The 15,340-nt window shown below is 39.3% G+C and overlaps 1 protein-coding gene across 5 annotated transcripts in view; it reads right to left on the reverse strand.

Annotated features, from left to right (window-relative positions):
• The window catches only part of CSMD1 (CUB and Sushi multiple domains 1), a 1,932,406-nt gene that overhangs the window by 310,902 nt on the left and 1,606,164 nt on the right, over nt 1–15,340 (reverse strand). The gene's annotated exons all lie outside the window — the stretch shown is intronic.

Below are 15,340 nucleotides of genomic sequence, written 5' to 3' on the forward strand. Positions count from 1 at the left end.
ATGACATTTAACAAATACTAAAATATGGAGATTTTGCAAAGATTAAAAGGTTACCATTACACTGGAATTTTGCCACTCTAATTTCAAAGGACCAGTAATAGCCAGAAACTCATAAATTACATTTTCTTTGAGGGATTTATTTAAATTAAAGGGTCTGACATTAGTTCCAAAATAGTCACATTGTTTTGATTCCTAAGGTTGGTAGTGCTCCTGGCAGCAGTGCATAATGTGAACAAAATATTTTCTACTCTGTGGAACTAAGCAATTCAAGAATATTTGTGTTTGTTGTTTATAATTCCTTCTGCACAACAGATGACCTTTAACAATGCTGCAACTTAGTTTTTGAGTACTGAGTGATTGTTTTCAGTATCCAGAGGCCCTCAAAAGGCACTTTATATTAAAAGATAAACTTCTTGGCATGTTAACCTTGAAAATGTCCTTTAAACAAAGCACCACACTTTTTCTTAGGAAAATGACTAGTGACTAGCAAGGCTAGGGGTATGCTCAGCCACTACCACCACAACAGCAAATGGGTGCCTTGAGAAATGTTTGTTCCAATATTGCAAACTCTGCAGACTATTGCTCCAAAATCTCTTTTTATGTGACTATATATTTGTGCTGTTCACAGATTTTTTGAAGTTTACTAATCTTACATCCCAGGCACCAATGATGGGACCTTTTGCCTCCAGCTGCCTACTGTATAACAGATTGTTCAAATCACATAACTATCAGCTATGATGAAATCACGTTCCTATATTAGAAATATGGAGGAGGCAGAGAAATGTGAATCTATGTGCTCAACAAGAGACATTTGGGATTGATCAGTACAAAGCGGCTGTCCTTTAATCTGTTGAAAAGGAGGAGATGGAAATAATGGATAAATACAGAATGGGGGGAAACCGGCTTGGTAGAAGCACTGCTGAGAAGGGCCTGGGAGTTGTGGTGGATCCAACCCCAACATGAGTCAGCAATGCAATGCTGATGCAAAAAAAATCAAATAAAATTTTAGGTTGCATTAACAGAGGCATAGCATTCAAGTCACGAGAGGTGATAGTACCGCTCCATTCAGCACTGGTTAAGCCTCAGCTGGAGTTCTGTGTCGAATTCTGGGTCACCAACTTATAGAAAAGATATAGAGAAACTAGAAAGGATCCAGAGGCAAGTGACAAAGATGATTAAAGGGATGGAATGCAAGCCATATGAGCAAAGAGTGCCTCGAGACGTTGTGGAAACTCCTTCACTGGAGGTTTTCAAAAGGAGGCTGGGGAGCCATCTGTCTTGGATGATATAGAAACAATAAATCCCCCATCTTGGCAGGGGGCAGACTAGAAGACCCTTGTAGTCCCTATTAACCATAAAAGGCAGCTGAAGGGAAAAAATGGTTAAAGTTTATCTGGCTGAAAAGGGGAATGGGTTAGGAAAACACAGAATCAGTAAAAGCCTGAATTTCAACACAGTACTTATATGTAGGCCAGTGGTTTGCAACCTTTTTTTCATTTGTGGACCCCCAAAATATTTCAAATGGAAGTGCAGACCCCTTTGGAAATTCAACCTGTGTTCTGCGGACCCCTACCATAGAAATTTTAGACTGAAAACTGGCTGAACAGAATTCAACTATTAATGTTGCATGTGCACGGCATTTGACATAACATGAGAAAAAGTGCTAAACTGTGAGCTTCTATGGTAGAAACACTTCCGGGTTTTGATCTATAGGTTGGGGTATTCACATACTTTTGACTGATCAGAAAAATGAAATGCCTTTTCTGGGATCTGAAACTGTATTTTCACTGTCACCTTTCGCAGGCCACTTAGACATAGTCTGCAGACCCCCAGGAGTCTGAGGACCACAGGTTGAAAATCACTGATTTAGGCAAAACAGTAACATATCAAAGATTAGGAGCGAAAAAAATTACTCTCAACAGATAATTTTCAAACTTTTAGAAAAGGAAGTCAGTCCTCTAAAGTAGAAAGGAAAAAGTCTTGTTGTCTAGTCAATAGCAAAAAGTAAGAACCTTTAGTATTTAAAAAAGAAAGATCAGTTCAACTATAGACCACTTGACTCTTAGCAAGTACTTGCAAGAAAGGCATGTAGAAATTATTTTGTTCAAAGGTCCTTAAAAATCTAAGCAAAGAAGGCAAAACCCACCTACCTGATCTGTGTATCAAATCATGCAATGACTCAGGTAATGTTATATTTTAGCTGATTTTTTTTGCAACATAATCCATATTATATATAATTATCATAGTGAAGGATGGCAAGGACAGAACAGTAATTAACCATGTTAAGTTAGAGACTACATTTGTTATGATACTACTCTTTTTTGAAGAGGCTTAACTGAACGAAACTAAAGATTTTGAAAGTATGACAAAATGTGTGTACGTCTGAATGTAGGGACAAAATTTAGCTGGTGATCTACTGAATGATAAGTATGTTTTAACTACAGTGACAAAATATGGTGAAGTAAAACTTGAATTCAGACATCAAACTTTTAAAGTCCTTTTGGCTTTTAGAAAGGATGGATAAAAATAGATTTTAAAAAAATCAGACTTTTTATTTAAATTTGATTTTTTAGATAATCAAATATGGATTTATTTGTTTAAATAAACCTATTTGAAATGATTGCAACCTATATTAAATTATAAGTGTTTTATTATCTATTAAAGTCATTTAAATTAAATAAAAATAATATTATACAATACAAATTTGGTGCTGAAGTTTTAAAGAAAGTCAGACCACTGAACTGGTGGAAGTAACTGTTTAAATACTTGTAACCACAGTTTGTTGTAGTGATAAAACCACTTTTTGACAATAGTAGTCTCTTTTGCAGGTGCAAAGATAATATTTTCTTCATTTCAGTTCATTCAACTAGTTCACCATGAGTAGCTCTCTGAAAGTTAAGAGACCAACTGGGGATTGAAAATGCAGAAAAGCTGTTTTTTTTATTTTCAATGTGTGCATTAAAAAATAGGTGCAAAAGTAGCTCCTAGTTCTGAAATCTTGACTGGAAATGGTGACCAGAAACAATCAGTTCTGTTTAATAAATCAGTTTTAAATGAAAAATATGTTTTGATAAACTTTTTGATTCATTTTTTCTTATGTATCCAGCACATTTAAGGAAATAAAACACAACACCAAACAATTTTTAAATGCTGTTATTTTTGCATATTAATTTAATTTGAATTTCCATTCAAATAGAGCTTGATGCAAATCACAAGTAAAAAAAAATAATCATCTAATAAGTAAGAAATCCTTCACCACTTTCCAACATAATAAAAACTGTAAAAATTAATAACCCGAATAAGTGCAAGTTAAGCTATATAACTGCTTAAATAAATGTGTCTAGATATAGCGTATCCTCCTGGTGAGCAAAAGGAAGCCCCAAATTTAGTGTGAAGGCTATATTTATTTGTAAGTCAACATGTTTTAATTCTTAAACCAACTAAAGACTCAGCCTTTCTATGGGAAAATACAAAAACAAGATTAAAATCAATGATTTAAATCAAGATTTCCTGCTTGCTAATTTAAATCATAATTAAAATCAGTGATTTCAACCAATCAACCAAAATCAGCTGCTTTCAGGGCACTAAAGAAGCTCCTTAGCATAATCACAGTGGAACTATGCTCTTCCACCTATTTGTCAGGCAATCAATGTAAGTGCCATAATTCTATCCTCTTTTCGTCCGCTTAGATCCCTGAGTATATGGCAATCTTGTCATTATTGCGATATCTATTTTATATCAAACAACTGATATGAAAAGTTGGGGGAAGAAATTTAGTGTGGTTGAGCTCACATCAGCAGCTTTTGGAACCCAAACAGCCCAGGCAAAATTTTGCAGACATAAAACAACAACTGCATGGAAGGTATTTCCTTTTAGGGAAAGTATATCCAGTACTGGCTTTTAGCACTTCTCTCATATTGCCACTTCCTATCCTTCTGCCTTCCTTCACTTCATCTTTCCAGCATGGACCATAAAAATTGATTTTCTTAAAACTTTTAAAAAATGCCAACTTTATTTACTGGTTATGTACTGAAAATGTGGGGCATATAAAAAGCAGAGGTTCAGCATCTGCTTTAAATATATAACAGAATGAGGCCTTAACTATGGCATTACAACAGCTTTTCCACAATAACACCTTAGAAACAAATAAACATACATATAATGTATATTGTATTATTTGAGAAATAGTGTCTGGCCATTTAATTGAAGTACTAAATCATAATGAAGATGAAAAAGAAGATGGATTGAGGCTATGTATGCAACCTGAACTTAACCATTTGCTTAGTTCTGGGTGCTTTTTTCCTATGAGCTTAACTTTCTTTCCAAGTTTTCTCTCTCTCTCTCTCTCTCTCTCACACCCACACCCACAAAATTTCATCAGCACAACAATTCAGGTATAATAGCATCTCTATGTCATTAATATAATAATTGATCAAATATTATGACATTTTAAATGGAGGGAAATGTAAGTTTTAGGCCTCTACTTTTCACACCTAAAATGAAGGTCTAAGATTACAAAACCGTCTCTGTTTTCACAAACATTACTATCAAAATAGATTCAGAGGAGCACCACACATCTAGGTCATTGCTGATATAACCACCAAGCGATAATTACAAACAAACAAAAAAATCTTACAGGAGATTATTTTTCAAAATAATTGAATCACTCAACTCTTTCTTCAAAATAACTAATGTACATATTATTGTTTCATGAGCCCTTCACACTCAAAAGATAACAATGCACTAAAACAACAAGGAGTCCGGTGGCACCTTAAAGGCTAATAGATTTATTTGGGCATAAGCTTTCGTGGGTTGTATCTGAAGAAGTGAGGTTTTTTACCCATGAAAGCTTATGCCCAAATAAATCTGTTAATCTTTAACGTGCCACTAGACTCCTGGTTGTTTTTGTGGACACAGACTAACACGGCTACCCCCTGATACTTGACAACAATGCACTATTTACACTTGATTCACATTTTCAAGGTTTCCTCCATGAGAGGCCAGACACTTCTTTAAAAAATTAAATCTTAGATTCTGCAAAACTTGAATATGCCATGCAAATTACAAAGTATATTAAACAAGCTGTCTAGAGTTTGCAGGCCATGTGTTTGACACCACTCTGCTTGGCTCAAATGAATATACGAGTAAAAATGAAGAGCTTTGTAGTGTATGGTTATACATATATCACAAAAAACAAAGTAACAGGAGATATGTCATGGAACTATGACAGAGAGAGACTGGAGAGAACAGGAACTCTTACAGCTGTGATGTGCAGCAGATATTTAAAGCTGGAGAAATGTCAGTTTAAGATGAGAACTAGTCATGGTGGAGGTGTGAGAACAGTGGAAGATAAAATTACTGTAACATACTTTATAGAATTCAGAACTTGGATTATAGGTCCCACAAATTCCCAAATACATAATCTGTGGGTTTGCAGGTTTGTCTTACTGGACAAATGTATTCTATCATGCAATGAAAATACGTTATTGCATTGGAATGTGATGAGAGGCCAGAATGACTGCACCATAACTAAAGTGGAGCAGAGTTTGTCTGGGGATTACCCAAGGAAGGGCAACTCTGCTTTATGGGGCAGTGTGTGTGTGTGTGTGTGTGGAGGGGATGAGAAAGGAGGTTAGAAACTGCTATAAAAATGGTGTTCGGTGGTCAGCTTTGCAGCAGTGACTTACCGCCTCTCCCCACTCCCCTCCTCCCCCCTCCCCCCTCCCCCCCCGGAATGTGCATAAAGGTACGAAACCTGGTTGGGGCAAGTCTCTTTGCTCCACGCAGCGAGGAAGCCAGCACCCACCCTCCCTCCACTAGTGGAGGCAAATGGAAGTCTGGGTTAGGACCTGCTGTGGGTTTTACGCTAGTCGCCTCTTTTAAAGGGGGTCTGGGAAGGAATTTTTACCGCACCACCACAATTGGCTTCAGTGGAGTGTGGTTTTTTCACCTTCCCCATAGCGGGTGTGAGGGAAGACCTTTTCTGGTGAGAAGAAAAGATGGTAGGCCATATGTCAAAACTTATTTTGTAAGGTTGGGCGGATGTTCAGTGCAGGTACTCCATAGGGAGGGCAGCCAGTGACCAGATAAATGGCCTGGTAAAGGACTTAAAAGAAGGTACTGGATAATGGAACAGAACAGGGGAGGGGGTTGGGGACTCCTATGATTGGTATGGCAGGGAGCAACCACCTCCTCCCCGTTCTCATAGCCCTCCTTAACCCTCTTACAAGTGAGGTGAATGGTAAGGTCCAAGCCAGGGGTCAGCTGAGGGACTTGGATGGAAACAAAGGGCGGGCTAGTGGAAGCCCCAGAGAATTGATTTGAATAAGCATGGATTTGCCTGCCCTGTATACTTTATCTGTCGGGTAGTCCCAGACATCTATATAATAAAGTTGTAGCCTGATTAAAACCCATAACAAGTCTCCTGTCCTTCTTGCGGTGTACCCAGACAATACACTTCGGATTGCTTTTGTGGTCTCCTGTCAAGCTTGCTTGCCGGAGACTATTTACCCCATGAAACTTAGAAGGATCACACAAAAGATGGGCTGGTTGGTAAGAGTAGCATACTGATTTCAACCCAGATTTTAGAATCATTCCTGACTGTCAAGTTTCCTGCAGCCACATGTGAAACTTTTAAAACGTTGAGTTTCTTTTAAAACGCCATCCAAGGCAAGCACTTTAAAACTAAAACAGGTATTTTAAAGCTTCAAGGACAGAAGGAATGAACCTAAGGGCTTGGCTACACTTGTGAGTTACAGCGCATTAAAGCAGCCCCGGATGCACTAACTCACTCCCCGTCCACACCGGCAAGGCACGTAGAGCACTCTGTCTCTGTGGCTACAGCGCTGCTGGTACTCCACCTCGGCGAGTGGAATAATGTTTGCTGCGCCCCGCTGGAGTGCCGCGGTGCCAGTGTGGATGAGGTGTTGCATTACTGCACTCTGATCAGCCTCCGGAAATGTCCCATAATCCCCTTAAGTCAAGTGGCCACTCTTCTCATTGTTTTGAACTGGCAGTAGGAATGTGGATATGCCGTTTGAAAGCTCCGTTTCTGACAGCTGGCTGCTTATCTGCTCCGAGACAGATAAGTGTGGAATGCTGTGTGTGAGAAAGAGAGGCGGGCGGGAGGGAGGTCTACTGCTGTCTGAACTTACAAGACAGCATGATGACATGCTCTCAGCCCCCCAAAATCCCACTCTCTTTCCCCCCACATACACACAACACACTCTCTGTCACACTCCACCCCCCCCCATTTGAAAAGCATGTTGCAGTCACTTGCATGCTGGGATAGCTGCCCATAATGCACCGCTCCCAATGCTGCCACAAGTGCCGCAAATGTGGCCACACCAGTGCACAAGCAGCTGTCAGTGTGGACAGACTGCAGCACTTTCCCTACTGTGCTCTACAAAGGTGGGCTTAACTCACAGCGCTCTACATCTGCAAGTGTAGCCATGCCCTTGAGGACTGTGGTCTAATGAATCCTGTGAATCACTGAAAATAATGTAATTTGTTATGCAAGTCTGCTATGCTTATTAAGTACATTCATTCCTGTTTAATTTATTTTTATGGTAATATTTTAAAGGGAAAAAGGGTGGGGGGAATCAACCACATATATGTGCCTAATAGTTAAAAACAGACATTAGGTCTTTTCTGATATGGTGTAGTAAAAAGTAGTCATTTTTATAGCTCATTATTTACTAGATAGCCCTTAATGAAGCCATTAAAGACTTATCTTCTAAACATATAATTATTGACATCATTATTTAATCCACAGTCTACAATGAAATACCTACTTAGGATGTGTTTTATTTGCTGATCACTGAACTGATAAATCATGACATGGTCTATATGGGAGATTTTTTTCAGAAGCCAAAGTACATATAGGTTCATATTATAGATTCATCATGCTACAAAATGTTATTAAAATACTATTTGTATTTTTGAAGGTACAAAAGCACATTTTGGGGTTTAGTTCTTACCACTCCAAAACTACTGAATAGATTTGTTTTCAACTAGGTATACAAGTGACATTCCAGACCGTCACGTGAGCTGACATTTTCAACTTTTAAAAATGGAAGACAGTTTTATGGGTGAATTAACATTCTGAAAGTTGAAGGTTATAATGGAAATTATTACATACTTTTAACTATAGTGGCATGTATTGTGCCAGTATGATATTTCAGTTTCACCTCAGTCACATAAACTTGCTAAGCCTATTGATAGATTGAAACTTCTCATCTTCTAAAGTTACAGCTGGACTTTTAAAGGATACTTTGAAATGAAGAATGACAGAAAAGCTTTGTCTGTAATAATGTTTAGCTGCCTGTATCAATCTAAATTGGTTTCCTGTTGTGATCAAGAACACTTGTAAAGATATTTCATAAGATGTAAATATAAAGATTTCTTTCAACCAAAACTGATAAAATGAAGCTTTACAGCGATAAGGTACAGTTCAGTGTGGTCCTGAATGCCCTGCATTCTCACTGAAGTCAACGAGAATGGAAGATACTCAGAGCCTTTCAGACAGTGTTAAGGATCTCACAGGATCAGACCCAGCAGAATAACGTAACATAAGTAATAAAAGGACACCAATATTTTATTTCTGAAAATGTAACTTATCTACTGTACGGTTATGCCCACCTAAGGAATCACATTTTTAAAAAATTACTAACAACCTCTTCTCTTGCTGCATTCCATGTTCTCAAACATTATCATCATCATCATCATTTTTTGGCAATATTTGGAACATTGCTATTAAAAAAATCAGACAGTTATTTAGAGATATTCCTACAAAGTAAAATATAAAATCATGCACCATATTTCTGGGTGCTGATTCCTTACTTCCAACTTCATGTCTGTATATTAAGATTATAAATTATGTTTGATGTCAAATGAACAGGTAATGGTACAAAAAAGATCAATGCAATGCTGAATGGTTTGGCCAAAAGCTTGTTCATGAATAACTAATTTCACTTTAATAAAAGTAAACACTTTATCATTATTTTAAAAGAAAGATCAAATACAATACAAGTACTACTAATTAATAATTAGAAGACTTGGTTACTTATCTTACAGATCTGAGATCTGTTGTACATATGTGTAACAGGGTAGCTTGCACCATAGGCTGGAAAGTCTGGGGTTACGTCAGTACTGATTATAGGACGAGCCACGCCTGGGTTGAATCGGGTGATTCCACACACAACAAAAGAAGATAGTTGCAGGAAAGGGGAGAAGCCCAGGAAACTGCATCTAGGTATGTAGACTCTGTAGGGAGCTAGAAGACCCCAAGTCAGTGAGGAAAAAACTGAAGAAACAAGGGAGAAAGCTGTCCAGGCAGGGAAGACTGGGAGAGAGCCTCTCCAATCAGGGAAGAGACTGTAAAGGTCAGTTGGGATGAAGACTGTTTGAGTTTGTGTTTTGTGTTATTTTGGGTTAATCATGAGAGAAACACTGAACGGTTTGGGGCTTAGAAGGCCAGTATATATCACAGGAATAAATAAATGGGACCCCTTTTGGGATTTATCTGGACCACCTTTGAACTGTGAGTTGTCAAATGGCCTTGAAAAGGAGGAAACAGAGATAGGGTGCCTCAGATTGATCTGGCTCTTGGAAAGTGGCCTCTGCATTACAACTGGCAGAGTCAGCAGGATCACAGCAGACCACTTCTCATCAAGGATGAAAACTGAAGGCTTGGTATATGCAGGGAATGGAGGAAACTGATTATATGTTGGCTGAGCAGCGGCAGTGGACCCAGGCAATCCTATGCTTCTGCAGTAGAAGCTGCAGTGGCAGCAGCAGAAGGTGCAGTGGACCCAGCAGCTATGGCAGGGAGATCACTTTTGCCAGCAGGGGAGAAAGATGCAGCAGTATTTTAAATATGGGAAGTCTGGACATAAGAGAGTGGAGTACCCAGTTGGCAGTGGGAGCAGTCAAAGCAGGCTTCGGGAAGACACACTCCAAGGGTGGTCCAGAGGTGGAAAGGCCAGCTACTGTGTTTTGAATTTTTACAGCTGGGGCATTCTAGGAGGCTCTGCCCCTTTAAGAACTATAAAATTATACAAGGGGGGGAAAAGGTGCAACTGGCCAATTAAGAGGTGTCCCCTAAGTGGTATTCAAGGTATGTCAGATGGGGACAAGGCAGGACGAAGACAGCTCCTAAGAGGTGTCTCAGATGTGGGAAGGCAGGACATGCTAAAGACTTGTCCTAATGAGGTCCAGGATTTTGGTAAAGAGAAAGAGGAGGTTGTTAAGAAGGGAAAGATCTAGGAGACTGAAAGAGAGTCAAAGGAGGGAGCAGTTGTTTGTATGCTCTCGGAAGTGAGTCAGCACCCTGTGCCTGATGCAAGAGAAATAAGTGGGGCGCCTCTCCTGCAAATGAGTTGGGTACAAGAAAAGGGCCCTAAGGCAAAAAGAGACCAACCTTGGAATTCTGTGACCAAAGCATGGGAACCCAGGTCAGTGTTTGTAAAAGGAACACACACACACTGATACTGCAGTTATGGCAGCACCTCCTACTCTTGAAAAATCAATTAATTCAGTGCTGGTAAGAGAGGACATTAGTGGGTTTAAGGGGATTTGCCATTTTGATGGAGGAGGCACAGCAGGACCTACAAAAAAGGGACAAGTTACCCATGGATAAGTGGAGTTTGGAATGACAGGTGGATACTTTGGTGGATGAGAGGGAAGGGCTTCTGTTCCAAGTGGCAGAGATGAAAGCAGCTCAGGCGAGAGAGTATTTTCTTTCTCTCTCTATGAGGTCAGATGACAGGAGAGCTGGAAAAGCCACAGGAAAAATAGAACACCAAAGGACAACAAAAGAAATAAGAACTGTACAATTTGCTCTTGGGTGCATGAGGTTCAAAGTGTGTGTGTAAGGGGGTATTTAAAAAGGTGGTCTGCCCATGGGTTGCAGACCTGGGGTAAGGCAGCCCTACTTACAGGATGAGCCACACCTGTGTTCTATCTGGTACTCCCAGGATAAAAAGAACAGGAAGTTTCAGCAAGGGGATGTTATATTGATTTTGATGGAATACATAGGTGTTACCATAACCCAAACACCATATAACATTAAAAAGTGTTAAACAAGGTGTGGGGGTTGGTATGCAGAGACCTCAGGCAGCCTAGTACCATGCCAAACACACCATTGAAAATCCTTTAGCTTTTATTAAAAATAAAGGAAAGAAGGAAAACTGGCATTTGAAATGCAAAGTTTTAAGTAAGACTTTCATTTTGACAACATCCCTTTCCCTTTACCTGAAGAGAGTTTTTAGCAGGAAAGAACATTTTGTTTGACAATTTCCTTGATGGTTCAAAGATATTGATAACTGTTCTTCTGGGAAAAAGAGAAGAAGTTACTTGAGATGGACTGGAACCGTTGCTGCTGCTAAAGTCTAATCCTGTTTCATCTCAGGTAGTATTTCGGATTCCTCTGGAGCTTGTGGGGTGGTAATGTCATCTTGGTCCCTCTCTCTGGCCCAGTCTGGTCAAGACATCTCTCAGGATAAGGATTATGAAGGCTCAGGATTCCAGGAGATGGGGCTGGCACCCAGGATAGCGAATCTTGCTGCAGTAGCCAATTATTCTCCCCAAAGTCTTTTTCTTTAAGGACCCACAAAGGGAAAGGTGGGTGGAACAGTCCATCCTCTCATTATTTTGTCACCCAATTAGGCCTAGTTTCTGACACACCCAGTTTGATTCACTGATTTCTGATAGCCCTGCCAAAACAAGCATCTGACTGTGATGCTTCTACAATTGAGCCATGCTGTGCAAAGGTACATAATAAAACTCCATCTAGCTGCCCTACATATTTTGACTATGGGCACATTCCTCAAAGAAGCTATGGAAGCTGATTGGGCCCTGGTGGAAAGGGTTACATTCTTTGCAGCACGTCAGCCTTAGTTAATTCATAACATAGCCTAATGCAGCTAGTGATCCAATTAGAAATTCTCTGGGTTGAAATGCATTGCACCTTCATCCTTTCTGCAAAAGCAACAAATATTCTGGTGCATACCCTAAAAGATCCTACTATTGTCTAGATAAAATGACTGCTCTGTGCATGTCTAAAGTGTGTAGCCTAGTTTCCCTTTTAACAGAGCTTGGCTTTGGAAAGAACATAGGGCGGTCAATCACCTGTTAAGATGGAAATTAGAAACAATTATGGGTAGAAACTTGGGAAGAGGTCTCAGTTTTACCCTTCTTTATATAATTTGGCATAAAATGGCCCTACAGTAAGTATCTAGATCTCACCCACACTTCTAGTGGATATAATTGCTACCCAAAATGCCATTTTAATGAACAAATCAAAGGAGAGCACATTGCTAGAGGCTCAAAAAGTGGTCCCATCAATTCCATTAGCACAATATTTAGATCCCAAATTGGAGCAGCTTGTCTGATTCAGGGATAAACCCTGATAAGGCCCTTAAGGAATATGACTACCGTGGGTGAGAGAAAACTGAGCCTTACAGAATTGGAGAGGGGTTAGCTAAGGTGTCTGATGACTCTCAGGGAATTCACAGACAATCCAAATATTTTTAATTATAATATATAATTCAGTATATGTCTAAGATCTGCATCTGCAAAGAATGCCGCTGAAATAAATCCATTTAGCAGAGCATGTAGCTCTGGTGGAGTCTTTTCTACTATTAATAAGTAATTATATTTTGGACTTCTGATAAGCAACTCTTCTCTAATGTTGACAATCCATGCTGTAAGGTGTATGGAAGTTCGATCCATGTGGAGAACTTGGCTTTTCTTCTGCAATATCAAGTCAGACTGGAGAGGCAGCAGGATTAAGCATTGAAATCAGAGGTTCATTGTATCCAAAAAACAAAACTGTCTTGGCCTGTCTGGATCTAGCATTATCAACTTTGCTGTACCCTGTCTTAGATTTCTGATTATTCTTGGAATAAATTCATTTAGTTTCTCCGCAACGGCCTTATCATCCTTGAGCTCTCCTTTAGCATCTTGATTGTCCAGTAGTCTCACTGGTTGTTTAGCAGGCTTCCTGCTTCTGATGTAGTTTAAAAAAAAATTGCTATTACTTTTTGAGTCTTTGGCTAGTTGTTCTTCAGATTCTTTTTTGGCCTTCCTAATTCTATTTTTACACTTAATTTTCCAGAGTTCATGCTCCTTTTTATTTTCCATTCTATTTTTCTCTATTTTCCTTTTTAACTTCCACCTTCTTGTCTCTCACTGCTTCTTTTACTTCATTTTTTAACCATGGTGGCACTTTTTTAGTTCTCTTACTATGCTTTTTAATTTGGGGTGTACATTTAAGTTAACCTCTATTATGGTGTCTTTAAAAAAATTCCATGCATCTTGCAGGGACTTCACTTTTGGCGCTGTACCTTTTAATTTCTGTTTAACTAACCTCCTCATTTTTGTGTAGTCCCCCTTTTTTAAATTAAATGCTACAGAATTGGGCTGCTGTGGTGTTTCCCCCACCACAGAGATGTTAAATTTAATTATATTATAGTCACTATTACCAAGTGGCCCAGCTATATTCACCTCTTGAACCAGACCCTGTTCTCCATTTAGGATTAAATCAGGAGGTTGATATGTGGGTGAGTAGTAATCTTGTGAATGATGTCTTAAGAGAGGCAGAATTACAGGAGGTAATTGTTCCTTCTTTGAATATTCCAATATTGATCAGAATCCTGCTCTTATAAATTCAGAAGCTATAGGGGAATCTCCACAAAACTACAGATTATCCAGTCACAGAAGAAAAAAGAATCATATGAGCCAATTTCACATATCCAGGGAGAATTGTGTAGGCTTCTCAAATCCCCATCCAGAACAGGAAGGGGGACATGTGGGAGAAAATACTGAACAGCTGAGGAATGACTAGTGGCAGGGCTGCATGGTCCTCAAAAAGGGGTCAAATGAGACGTTTCAAAGTGCTAAGCAGATATAAGAAAGATAATATGTTCCATTGCATTAGAACATATTCAAATGTTGGAAAAGGCCTTTTTGAAGTGATACAGAAGCCTTGATTATACCAGATATCTTACAAAATGTCAAGTGTCAGATTAATAAAAAAAAGGCTACACGAACATCCTCCTCAAGAAAAACTGGTCATCAGAGAAAGATGGCTTCCATTAGGTGATAGGTCAAGACTCAATCCAATTTTGCACATGGAGCAAGTGTGTAAATAATTCTTGGTTACCCCTATAGAATTTTGTCCACAGGAGAAGAATGACTGACCATTAATGGATGGTAATGGGGGCAAGAAACCTAACTGGAATTTAGGATGGAGCTAAATAAATTTATAAAAGGGATTATGTGATGTGATTGCCTGTGATAGCAGGGGAGTGAGTCGATGACCTAGGGGCTTCCTTTTAGTCCTATTTTCTTTATGATTTTAATACATATTCAGAAACAAATTATTCAGTGGATAACTATTAATATCAATATCATCACTAGTTTGTCTTTAGTTATACATTAAGCAAGGTCTGTCTGTAACATATTATTATATTAGTGGTTAGATGGACACCAAGCTTGTGTTTGATCTATCGGAGATCACAAATCTCATTGAAGATGTTGGGCATGCTGGTCACTTTCTATTCAGGCTAAATGAGGGGACAACTAAATGTTTAGTGATAACTGAAGCAATCAAAGCCACCACCCAAAGATCAGACGGAATGCAAACACAGGGACTAGGGATTGCTTTGACTGCATCTCTGTGTGTATGACTTTCTGTCTGTGTGGGTCAGAAACAACCAGAAAAAAAGGCAGAAAAATGCACAAAGCCAGGAGACAACAAGAGAAGCACTGGAGCTATGGCCTTGAGAAAAATCTAAGAAAGAGAACTTTATGGACAGAGTGCTGGCTAGAAAGAGGCTTAAATTCTAAGAAAGGAAACTGCCTCCTGTTTGATTTCTACTGTGTTCTGGGAAACAGAATTTTGTGTACATTCTTTGTAAATAAACATGATTGCACTAAAGAAATACCTGTCTCTCTCCTCAATTTCTCTTCTTAATTGGAACAACCTGATACTACCCAAATTACAAGAAGAATGGGACTCTATCATTGCAACTATTATGTATGCAGTGGTATCTTAAAAGAAGACGTGGGCCTTGTCTACACTGCTACTTTACAGCACGGCAACTTTCTTGCTCAGGGGTGTGAAAACACCCTCCCCGCCCCCGAGCGCTGCAAGTTTCAGAGCTGTACAGAGGCAGTATAGACAGTGCACCAGTGCTGGTAGCTATTCCCCTCATGGGGGTGTTTTTTTTACAGCGCTGGGAGAGCTCTCTCCCGACACTGGTGCCGTGACTACACAGCCGCGTTAAAGCGCTGCCATGGCAGTGCTTTAACATTGCTAGTGAAGACATGCCCTAAG

This window comes from Chrysemys picta, chromosome 3 (genome assembly GCF_011386835.1).
Source record: "Chrysemys picta bellii isolate R12L10 chromosome 3, ASM1138683v2, whole genome shotgun sequence".
Taxonomy (NCBI): Eukaryota; Metazoa; Chordata; order Testudines; family Emydidae; genus Chrysemys; species Chrysemys picta.